The sequence below is a fragment of the Phyllopteryx taeniolatus genome, chromosome 9 (genome assembly GCF_024500385.1).
Source record: "Phyllopteryx taeniolatus isolate TA_2022b chromosome 9, UOR_Ptae_1.2, whole genome shotgun sequence".
Classification (NCBI taxonomy): Eukaryota; Metazoa; Chordata; class Actinopteri; order Syngnathiformes; family Syngnathidae; genus Phyllopteryx; species Phyllopteryx taeniolatus.
Genome location: NC_084510.1, coordinates 13454909 through 13467379, shown reverse-complemented (window position 1 = coordinate 13467379; position 12471 = coordinate 13454909). Strand labels below are relative to the sequence as shown.

Genomic DNA, 12471 nt, shown 5'->3' with positions numbered 1-12471 from the left:
ATAATTTAAGTTTGGCTTAATTTCATAAATATGAGGAGGCCTTAAAGAGACATTGACTATTTTATTTGAAAGTAAGCTTCAACCAAGCATGTTTTTTAAGAGTTTAAAATAGTTTGTTTTTTATGCAGAAATAAAATGTTGTCTTCTCTTTAGCAGTTCATTGATGTAATGAAGGCTATAGTTTCTTATACATACACGTAAACAAAAAAGGAAAGAAAAAACACACACAACATATGCTATGTTAACCTAACTTTAGATGTCAAAAGTGTCTTGTGGCTCCAGCTGTTTTGTTTGTTTTTTCCTGTGGGAGACAGTCCAAATGGGTCTTTGAGTATTTAATGTTGCTAACCCCTGGGTTAAGGGATGAAAATATTTGATAAATGTACACTTAGACTCCCTATACATAATTGTATATGGTTACTGTAACATGTTTTATTCAGCCTCTTCTTGTATAAATTGCATTGTTATCAATATCAATGTTAACCAAATTCTTTTTTTATGCAGGAGATGTGATGTACACATTCATGATATCATCTCTCTTTTTGGCATATTCACATTCATATATCAAGTTTGTGTGTACTAGTATGTACAGTATTTCTTTATCCTTTGCAAATACCGGACGAACAACAGACATGTGCCCTAAAGGGAGACGACATTATTCATAGGCCTATAAATCAAGAATAGAATGATTACTGTTGCCTTGTTATTACGCATGTTGGCCAATGAGAAGTGGAGAGGAAACAGTCTTATCAAGTGTCCTGTATATCAGAGTACAAAGAAGCGACTCCGTCCTGATCTGGCAGCAACACACACACACACGCTGTGGAGTCCATATTGTGAGCGGGCCGGAATGGGATTGGAGAGATCAGACAGGTTTAGCCAGATGATAGCTGGTCACCATGCTACCCTCTTGTTCTTAGCCAATTAATGGCTCATTAACTGGTGAGTCTGCATGAGGCCACCTCAGGTTACAAGACCAGCAAATCTGTTCTCCACCCGCTGCTTCCAATCTGATTACTTTTGAGGAATTGGCGCTGATCACGTTTTTGGTTTTGTCTTTTGTACTCCAACAATGGTTTTATATTCCATAAAGCAATGTATTATAGAGGCACAGTGTCGAGGATTAATTCTACAGTATGTTTTGCTTTTTCTTTGGCTGTTTTTTGTGTTTTGATGAGGCGCAACTACAGAAGCCTAGCAGTGATGGCAAAGATAATCGTGGAACCCGAAACAGAAGTTATCACAATGTTAGAAAGGGGTACTCATCTCTCTGTTCTAGCTGCTCAGTATAATATGCCTAAAGCTACCAAGAGGAATTGAATGAACATAAGCGGTACAGAAAATGGATGGATAGATGGAGCTTCATTCATCTTGTGATAAGACTAACCTCCCAAGCACAAGCATGATAGCATTTGTCACACAAAATCTGTCAAAATTAAGTGTGAGTACTTAAGTTTTCATGTAAAGCTTTTAGCTTTGTTGTTATTATTATTTTTTTTTAAATATACTTGTATGACAGTTTAGAATGATACTCAAAACATTGCCTGGAGAGTTAATAGTTTTAATGATGGCCACAGTTTGACCCTGGAACAGATGAATTAATCTTCCATTGTTTCCTGAGATAAGAATGATTCTAAATTGTCCCTGAGCAGATAATGTTCCACCTTCAAGGTTCCACTGTAATTGTGTGCACTGGATACACTATTAATACATACTGCGGAAAATAATTATCTACATCTTTCTTCTCCAGCTGAGTTTAAATAATTTGTGTGTTCAAGGATGAATAAATAAGTGAGTTGGTGTGTTGTCCAGCTCACTGGAAATATTTGTTCTTCATGACAAACAAAAGCCCATTAATTGTGCATGAATAAAAAATAGAGAGCAAAACAGCAGCCTAGCAGCAAACAGGCATGTGCAAGTTGATTTAATATTCTCTGTGCTTTCAGCCCAAGCTGCTCAGCCTGTGCACTGTCTAGTCAACTCATGACAGCAAAGACTAATCTGGCTCATTAAAAAAAAGTAGCGAGCACTACTGTATATGCAAAACAAGTTTGGATGTAGTTAAGTATGGAGAGATGAAGGTGCTTTATTTAAGCCTCTTTAAGGTGCTGTGCCTTTTCTATTTATTTAGCCATCTTCAGGAGTTACAGTTTCACTGTGTTATAATACACACTCAAAAAGAAATCAAAGAGCTTTTGTGCACAAGTTTGGTACTCCAATGTATTTTATTATATGAATAAACACCTGTTCACGTGAGAATTTACTGTACGCCTGAAGTATAAGTCCACCAACGTGAACACAAAGCTAATCAATGTGTTTATGTTTCAGTGTGGGATCATGAATAGTCTTGTCCTGGGGCTTTTCACGTGGCAAGTGAGGCTAATATTTTCATATTAATAAGACCAAAACAACAATTTCTAATGCACATTAGGCCTTTGAAACTTGGGTGTTGTGAACCACTCAGGAGAAACGTTTTTGGAAAGTACTAAAATTCAGCTCCCTTCATAGTCACATAATAACACACACGTTTCTGCCTCTCCTAACCAATAATACAGACACCTCTCCTGTGGCGCATACACAGCACACTGGACCAGGTGGTGTGGTCAGAACCAGAGCATGCTCCCTGCTCTCCTGAGTGTAATCAGTAACCTGAGCTGTCTGCTTGACTAACTCAGTTATCCCTAAAGCTTTCCCACTGCTGAAACATCATTGTGAAGTGTTTAAAAAAAACACTGTCCATGCTCCTAATATTAGCCTGAATTGATACTGACATTCAGCCTTCAAAGTCACTTTCACTGACTTGAAGTTATATACTCCTACAAGTCAGGAGGGTATACCGGTATAGAGGTTGTATGTGGTCAGACATATCCATAATCTGTTATCAAAGTGTCACTCAATTTACTGTAGATGAGGCGGCGTGAACGTGTCAGCTGATGTAAAATGAGAGGCAAGTCCGGGGCCTCCTTATTTAATTAGGAACCAAACTTTTGTGGTTCATAAAGTATCTTCTCCCTCATTACATTTTAACCAAACCTCCACTTGCTATTGATGCAGTTCAGTGACAAAAGAAAGTATAGCACTACAAGGTTCAATTTCTAGTATCTGCTCAGCATGCCAAGCCAATACTATGTAGGTGGACTGTTGGTCACTCAGTGACCGAACAGATTAGTCATTGCTGCAATGCATTGTAGCATTTGAAGATACTGTACACTGCAAGAAATGATAAACACATATGCTAAGTTTGTTGTGCAGTATTTTATCACATACACCACAGCACCACTTTGTTACATTGGCCCATTTTTTTCTGCCTTTAGTCTGCTCCAAAGGAAAATTATTCTCCTGTTGGCCAACAGTGGCATGTTGAGAAATAAACACCAGAGACACTCTTTCTCCTCCATTATTGTTGTTTGTTGGCATATTTAGTTTGGATGCATTCAATGTGGCTGTTGCACTATCCCACTGAACTACAGTATTTTGAAGTGGAAACCCGACAGCCGTAAACTGTGCACTGCTAAAATGATTTCCATTTTCTTGTAATAATCTGTCAGTGATGGTGAAAAGGGTCATTTGCCTGATTTCTGTGCAGGCAGCCTGGGTTCAGTTCCCACTTAGTTAAGGTGTGAACGTGAATGATTGTCCCTCTCAATGTGTCAATTTGCTTTGCTTTTGACAGGCAAACAGTCCAAGGTGTTGCTTTTTTTGCCCAGCCCCTGTTGGGCAACCCTGAACAGGATAACCACTTGGATGGATTTCATTAATCTGAACATTGAGTGTGAATTGGGTAAATGGAAAGATAATCACAACCATGGCATTTGTCCCTGTAGTGACAATAATTTTAGTGTTTAATTTCTATAATATATTTTGGAGTGTGGTTTGTAAAGGTTAACGACACTGGATAGTTTTTTTAATGGATGTTTTTTATCCATCCATCCATCCATCCATCCATCTATAGGACCTCATTAAGTTGAGGGTTAGCTGGAGTCTATCCCAGCCAATTTAGTCAACAGGCAGGAACACTCTCGACAGGTCGCCAGCCAATCGCATTATCGTTTTTCATCCTACTTTTTATTATGTGGGGGTCTGTTGTGTTAGCAGCACAGTGGCCGATTAGTTAGCGTAGCTCCCTCACAGTTTGGGTTTAGGTTTGGAGTTCAATATCGGGGTCCAGCCTGGGGATGTGTGGTAGCAGGCTTGAGCCCAGGCGTGTGCACGGCTGGTCCACTTGGGATAAGAACCGTTACATTGGTGCTGTGACCCTGATTGAGAGTAAGGTTTAGGGGGATGAGTGTAACGGATAACAGCTAGCTTAGCTCTGCAATAGTAGGTTAAGGCATCGGGGAGTGATGTTTTTACATAAGAGCCGTGCTGGTTTGTGTAATTTACAGCCTAGGCTTTTAGCTTCCTGGCTGGAGCACTGGACTCTCAAACAGTGGGGTTGTGTGGTGGCTGGATCGAGCCTTGGCATTTGCGAGGCTGGTCTGCACGGGTGACAACCGTTACACTAGCGTGGATTTTCTGTGGGTACTCCATCTTCCTCCCACATTTGTCTTTATGTGCCGTGTGATTGGCTGGCATGGTGTACCCTGCCTTTCAGCTTGCATAGGCTCAAGCTCACCTGAGACCCCAATAAGGATAAGCTGTATACAAATTGGATGGATGGGTGTGGATTCTTTCATTTAGTTAAATCACACGTAGAATGCAAGTTGCCTCTTTCTTTGCCTACACCATGACATCTGTATTTTTTCCGGTTTTTACTGCCACTTCTCTCTTCTCTCCCCTCCTCTCCTGCTTGGAGAGGGGCCTAGGTGATGATGATCAAATCTCGAGACAGTTGGTTTATGGATTCTGCACTGACCAACCAGGACAAGATCTGAAGTGGACCACTTCCCCGGAGGTGTTCTGCATCGACTGACCAGTTCAGGTTGTGAGGAAGAACCACTTTTCTGAAGGTGTCTACCTGCGTCGCTTCATCTCGCTTATGCTGTTTCAGCTAACATTGTACAGCACCATACTATGTGATAAATGTTGCCAATTCGGCATCCGTCCATTTGTGATTAAGGGCTATAAATATAAACTTGACTTAACTTGATGTACATTCCCCCTCCAAAGGTATTGGAACGGCAAGGTCAATTCCTTTGTTTTTGTTGCATATTTAAGACATTTGTGTTTCAGATCAAAAGATGAATATGAGACAAAAGTTCAGAATTTCAGCCTTTATTTCATGGTATTTACATCTAGATGTGTAAAACAACTCAGGACAGCCCACATTTTGTTTGAACCCACCTACTTTTCAAGTGAGCAGTTATTGGAACATGTGACTGATGGGTGTTTCTAGTTGCTCAGGTGTTTCCTTTTAGATTGATTGCTTAAACATTAGTTAGTGCTTGTTTTGGGCTTTGGGTTTCACCTGTGAAAACTGCATTGGCTGTTAAGCAAACATGAAGACCAGAGCGCTGTCTATGTGAGAAAAGCAAATCATTTTGAAGCTGAGAGTCGAGAGAAAATTTATTAGAGCTATTGCACAAATATTGGTCATAGCCAATACAACAATTTGGAATGTCCTGAAAAAGAAATAAACTACTGTTGTACTGAGCAACAGACATCGAACAGGTCGGCCAAAGGTATCAACAGCAGTTGATAACAGAAACATTGTGAGAGCTGTGAAGAAACACCCAAAGACAACTGTCAGTGACATCACTGCCAACCTCCACAGGGCAAGGGTGAAGGTATCACAATCCATTGTTTGAAGAAGACTTGGAGAGGAGAAATATTACAGAACATACCACAAGATGCAAACCACTCATCAGCAAAAAGAATCGGAAGGCCAGATTGGATTTTGCAAAGGAGCAGAGACATGAGCCACAAAAGTTTTGGAACAAACTTTTATGGACTGATGAGACCAAGATTAACCTCTACCAAAGTGAAGGAAAGGCCAAAGTAGAAAGAAAGGATCTGCTTATGATCCAAAACACACAACTCATCTGTGAAGCATGGTGGAGGTAATGCCATGGCTTGGGCTTGCATTGCTGCTTCTGGAACAGGCTCACTTGTCTTTATTGATAATGTAACTCATTATGGTAGCAGCAGAATCATTTCTGAAGTCTATAAAAGCATTTTGTCTGGCAATTTACAGAAAAATGCATCCAAACTAATCGGGAGAAACTTCATCAGGCAACAAGATAAAGACCAAAAACACACTGCCAACAGAAAAAAGGACTTCATCAGGGGGGAAAACTGGAAGGTCTTAGACTGGCCAAGTCAATAACTGGACCTTAACCCAATAGAGCATGCATTTTACCACCCGAAGAGGAGACTGAAGGGAGAAACCCCCAGAAACAAACAAGTAAAGGCAGTAAAGGCCTAGAAAAGCATTTCAAATGAAGAATGCAACAGTCTGGTGAAGTCAATGGGTCGCAGGCTTGATGCAGTTATTGCAAGTAAAGGCTTTGCCACCAAATATTAACCGTTATTCACTTTAAGTTAATTTAATAATGTCTCTTCCAATAATTTTGCTCACTTGGAAAGTGGGTGGCAAACAAAACAAAAGGTGTTCTGTCCTGAGTTGTTTAACACATCTAGATGTAAATACCATGAAATAAAAGCTGGAATTCTGAACTTTTGTCTCATATTCATCTTTTGATCTGAAACACAAATGTCTTCAGTATACAACAAAAACAAAGGAATTGACCTTGCCGTTCCAATACTTTTGGAGGGGTCTGTACAGTATGTTGTGTTGCCAATTGCCAAACACTCTGCAGACGATTTTTCATCTATAAAACTAAATTGAATGATCTGGGACCATTTTTGTATTGGTTTTGAATAACAGTTACAGTAAATCAGTAAATGTATATTAAACAAGGCACTGAAAAAATGTAGCTTTGAAACACCCATCAGGGTTTGTTTTGCCACTTATGGCAATTGTTTTCTCAGTGTGATTGAATTTTTCATTTCCCGCTCTTGTTAGGCAGTATATGTGGAATTTGTATAGACAGGTGTACCCTCCTGGATTGCATGGTAAAATGTATGCAGATATTCAAAGTAGCAACTCAGTGCATAAATTATTTACAATACAAATGACAACATTATTCAGGAAAAGGGGAGCTCAACCAGCAATTAAACTGGTTTAAAAATAACCGAAATGAATAAGTAAAAATGTGTATGACGGACTGAAATACGCTCAAATGTGACGTGTTGAAAAGGGTGCGTGGCTGCGCTTGAACATGACATTTCAAATGAACCACAGGCGTCAACAAGGGGCGCCCTCTATGGGCTGTATGAAGCACTGCATAAGCAGAGCGCCTCACCCTCTTCAGCCTCCTCCTCCCCCTCCTTTTCCCCTCCCCTCCCCTCCCCTCCCCTCCCCTCCCCTCCCCTCCCCTTCCCTCCCCTGCCCACCCCCACCCCCCTCTCCGCGTGGAGCCGAAGCTGCATTCCTCTTCTCTCCAGTCACACGCAGGGAGCCGCTGGAGGGAGAACCCCAGTCACTCCGAGTGGGAATGTCTCTAAGTTTTGGAATTTAAACCATGGCGAGGATTGCTTCGCTGCGGATCACTTGATCGGTAAGTCGCGTGAAAACTCACGCGCGGGGCTCGTTAAGGAGCGAGAACCGAAGCCGGCTCGCGCATTGAGGTTACAAGTCCGACTCTTGTGCCGCTCGGTGACTTGATTGTATCCCCACCAGCAGCACATTGCCCCTTGCTTCTTCTCCCCCCCGGCCCCTGTTTGAAATACTGGGCGCGCCACACAGTCAGGCGTGAAAATGGACACCAGATCCAACAGGCAAAGTCTTTTGAGGCGTGAGGTGGGGGAAACTGAAGAACTAATACGACGCCGGAGCTTAGCAAACTTCTATAGAAAGGGTCGACTTTATTCTTCTTAAATGCTCACTTGGCGTTGTGGTGCGGTGTTACAGCGGGAGTAGAGGGGCTGGAATGGTCACTGACTTTTCTGCCGTGTTTTTTAAGTGTCGGTATGGCACAAGGAGAAGGAGCGTGGCCATGCCGGAGTGATGTTTGTTGACGCGGAGCAGCTAGCAGCCGCGCTGGCCGGTGGAATGTCACCGCCCGCACAGTCCACGTCCACGCGGAATCACAGGTGTGACACTCTTGTCACCTGTGTGAGCATGCCGCACTTTGCTGCTTTCTTCACGGTTGCTACACGCGTGGCTGTGCCACATCAAATGCTCCTAAGGGGGATGAAGCCCAAGGCTGGATTTCTCCAGAGGGACGTGCTGGTGCTCCCTTAAACCCCTTCCCCCCTCCACCTAAAATCAATACCCTTATTAGCTTTGAAATAATGACAGTCGTGGTTGTGCGGCGTTAAGAAGGGGCGTTAAGGCAATTTGTAAGCTTTGTTATTCGACGGTAATTGAGCAGGCAGCGAGTGGAGTCTGTGGGTGGGTGTGTGGAGTGCGCAATGCATGACAGCTCTTTGCAAAGACTCGTTGCTCTGTAGGGTTCTCCTCACTCCGCCTTTATTGAACTAAAAAGCCAAATTGGCCGACAATCAGGAATCTGACTTTTTTTCAATTTTTATTTTGTTATTTTTTGCAGTTTAACTGTAGGTAGAAATCACTGGAGCGTTCCTTTTTGTTTAAATGGGTCTAGCTGGGTAACTCAGTGTGACTAATTTAACATTTTAAGTGCTTAATCGACTTTATGAAGCCGGTGTGAAGATTTGCTCAAAACACCTTGAGTTACTTATCAGGGACATGGCCCAGTTCCGCCCATGTCAAGTCTTGCGGCAGCACCTTATTGGCAACCCGGTACCACCGGGCATTCACAATAGAACAGGTGGGGATTCAAGTCTGACAAGAGTGTTTATTTAACTGTTGACACCCACTCTTCTCGCCACTATACCTGAACTTATTCAATCAGTATCACTTTATAATGATAGTTGGACCACGAGGAAATAACCAAACAGAGGTTTCAGAGGTTAGACAAAGAAATCATCATTTCAGCTTTTTCCTCTCGGGAGGCATTTCAATTAACATCTAACAGTTCTTCTGGTGTTGTATTTGTTTTACACTTGTCTCTCATGCTCTCGCAGGTGGTAAATTCCCCACCACTCGTTTCGTCCATTGATTGTGCACGGTCGTTATCTGCAATCAAAACCCAAATCTGCAACCTTGCATGACATTTACATGATTCCTGCAACCCAGCCAGAAAATGACATGCAATTTGCCGTCATCCTGTCTAATTATGATGCATATCTGCCCACAATACAGCGCCAGTGCCTGCGCTGTCCATCCGGCCTGTCTGCTGGTGTGTTGGCTCAATCAAACTTTAGAATTCTTGCTGACATATGCACTTTGCACCCCTCTCGTTCTGCTTTTGTGTGGTTGTCCCCCTTTACCCTCCCCTTTCAATCCATTTCTCTGGAGTACTCAATAAGTAGGATATTTAAGGTCTCGTTAGATTGTAGATGAATGACAACGAAGAGGAGCCATGCTTAAGTGAGAAATGAGCCATCAACTACAAGAACACAAAATAATTTTTTTCGGGTTGTGCTCTTCTGTGATTTATTGCTTTCATGTAGGGCCAATATATGTACTGTGATCACATTTACAGGGTTTGTGTTTCTGTTATGAGCCTGTAAAAGCCACCTCCTTTTCCAGTTTGCGTCACTACGACATTCCAAACCCGAGTGACAATCTCATCCTTCTCTCTCAGCCTCCTTTCTTGTGCTGTTCTTCCGACCTCATGCTGCCACTCAGGATTTCTTCACATATTCTTCCCCTCACGCTCATGTTTTTCTCTCTCTGCGTTCTGTCAAGAGCATCTACCTCCCTCCTTTCACGCCAACGCGCACCACCTTTCTCTTCCTTTTGTGCACTCCCTCGCTCCTTTCATTTCTGCTGTTCTCACTCTGTCAAGTTACGCGTAGATTCTCCATCCCTTTTTTTCCGAGACCGTACACACATGAGACTCAGCCATACTGAATCCCCTCTTGACTAGTTCACTTTTCAATCTAAAAATTCCACCATATCTCCTACACTACTTTCCTGGTGCACTTCTAGAGGAAATGATGCTGTTGTTTGGGTCAGTACATGAAGAAATATTCACAGTGTGATCTCAAACCAAAAATATGAGTCTATGTCAGGGTCAGCTCAGTTGAATGTAATATCTTCTCTCACATCAAAGTTGTTGGATGTGGTATGTTTTTTTTCACATCTGAATTTTGTGTTTAAGATTGCCAATTAGGTTAACTTTAAAGCCAATAAATCATCCGCGACAGAAAGTCGAAGGAAATGCTAACAACAAAATACCCAACATGACGAACTTATCTGTTGTGCTGCAGTCTGTGCCGAAAACTCAGAGACAGCAATGTACCAATGCCCTTCATAAGATACCAATTATTCCTCACTGTACACTGCACTACTTAAGACGCCGGACCAGACTTAAATGCACCACGACTCAAATTTCATCTGACTTGGACTCAAGCTTGAAACGGGCAACCTGAAAAGTAGTAGCAGAAACCCCCCACATTGAGCGACAGTTAAGTCGTGTTTGGCTACGTTGGTGTGCTGTGGGCCTACCTCCATGTGCTGGTCTTGTTTTGATTATTGCTGAGTCCCTTAGTATTAAGCTCTGTAAATTGTCCCTACCTTGTATAGCATCCCCATTTTCCTTTTCTCCTCTGTTGGAGTGTGTTACCTGAGTCTTTGTGGGGTTGTTGTGTTGTGTTACCCTGAGGCAAGGAGCCATCCAGGAGCAGCAATATTAAAACGCACCAAAGAGGGACAAGCAGCAGAGCTAAAGGCCCTGTATACACACGCACGCACGCACACACACGCACAGCTCGCTTGGTGCTAACACCTCTCCAGTCAACAAGCCCCTAATATGAAATAAACTCACTCGCCAATACCTGGCGGGCCTGTCTTGACTGAGTGTTCAAATGACCTCCATTTGGACCAAATAAACAGCTAGGATTGAGATTTTAGAATCGGTGGGCGGTGCTGAACTGCGCATTACAAATCATATCTCAGGGTGAGTGTGCAGGTGGGCCTGCAGTGTCAGGTCTCATCATTGCCATTCAGAAGCAAATTTAAATGCTACTGAAGCTGTCAACACATTTTTCAAGTCTTAAACCTGGTGGCTTATTTTGTTCCTCAGAAAATGCATGAATTAAATCACGCGTGTTCAGTGTGGAGAATTTGATAAGAAAATAAAGTTTGTATTGTTTGATCCTGTGACCTTTTTCTAAAAGAGCCTTTGTTCAATCCCTTAGTTCAGGCAGAAAAATATGACCAGTGTAGGGACACAGCTCAAATATCGGCACCAGAGGAGGGCAGCCTTAGTTTTTTTTTTTCCTATCTCAGGCTTGCTCATCCAAGTGAACTGTCTGTTATGTATAATTAATTTTCTCTCATCTCCCAGTTTATTTTTATCACCCACTTTTAACCATTCCTTCAAAGGACCCCTTCCTCGCGTCCGTCCTCCACAGTGCCTGCTGAAAGTGACAGCTGCTCAGCTAAGGGGGGCGCTGTTTGAAGCAGATAGTGGAAAGGTCCCTCACTCAAGATGATTTGGAATGGAACCATCTCTCTCTGCTGTGCTGACGGTATCAAAAAAGGTGCCTGCTAATCTGGCTGCAAATGGAAAATAGTATCCATCTCCACTCAAGTCTGTGCAAGCCTGTTGGGAAAAAGAATTTACTTGTTTAAGTGGTTGTTTGGTGGAAATTAAGTTTATACTGTGAAGCAGGAAAAGGGCACAATATCTTCTGTATACAGTCTGATAGACGGTTTCTAATAGAGCAGAACCTCTCCGGTTGAACACAATCTGTTCCAGGAGGGTGGTCAACCTCAGATTTGTTCGGAATTCAAAATGATTGTCATCATATCAAGGACAGTTTGAAGAAATGGACACAATAGTATCTTGTTGTACCAGCTAACATTAGCATTCAATTTCATCGAGTAAGTCCTTCGATGCATGCTAAATTGATCTCTCGTGATGTACGCTGGGGCAATATTGTACAATATACTCATTTCTTGTGTGAAGTCATGTTTTGCAACTACAGAAGCTTATTTTCCTCCAGATTTTGGTCCGTTCCCAATATACTGTATACTACCTTGGGCGTTTAACTGTATTTGTTCGTGGTTTATAATTCAAAACAAAGGCACACTGTTATTGGGTGTGTTTGAATCTCATCCCTAGGCTTGTCAACTCTGAGATTTAGTCGCAGTCAAAGTGACAATTCTGCCCGAAGGTGCAAAGAGTCAGTATTGACTTTGTTTCCTCTTCTGACCCGATGGCCTCAAGTAGAAATCCCACTGCCTCCTGCAGCTTGTGGGCACAGCTTCAGTGCACGAGGCTCCATCTCTTGCATGCTAATGCTCTCGTCAGCATTCTGTCCATCTCCTCAGACTGTGAGTCGGGCTGGCCGCTTTGGGTCCCCCGCTTGCAGCCACATAAAAATGTCTTCCCTTTATTGCATTTTCTCCACTGCAGAAGACTGGGGACTTTCCCA

The 12471-nt window shown here is 42.5% G+C and overlaps 1 protein-coding gene across 4 annotated transcripts in view; it reads left to right on the top strand.

Moving 5' to 3' along the window:
- Positions 1-7417: 7417 nt before the first annotated feature.
- Positions 7418-12471, top strand: part of LOC133483183 (plexin-A1-like) — a 209533-nt gene continuing 204479 nt past the window's right edge. For 3 of the 4 annotated variants that reach the window (XM_061783981.1, XM_061783980.1, XM_061783984.1), the window contains exon 1: positions 7418-7559. The gene's annotated coding sequence lies outside the window, so the exon portion shown is untranslated. The remainder of the gene's footprint in view (positions 7560-12471) is intronic. The other variant, XM_061783983.1, reaches the window with a different exon arrangement.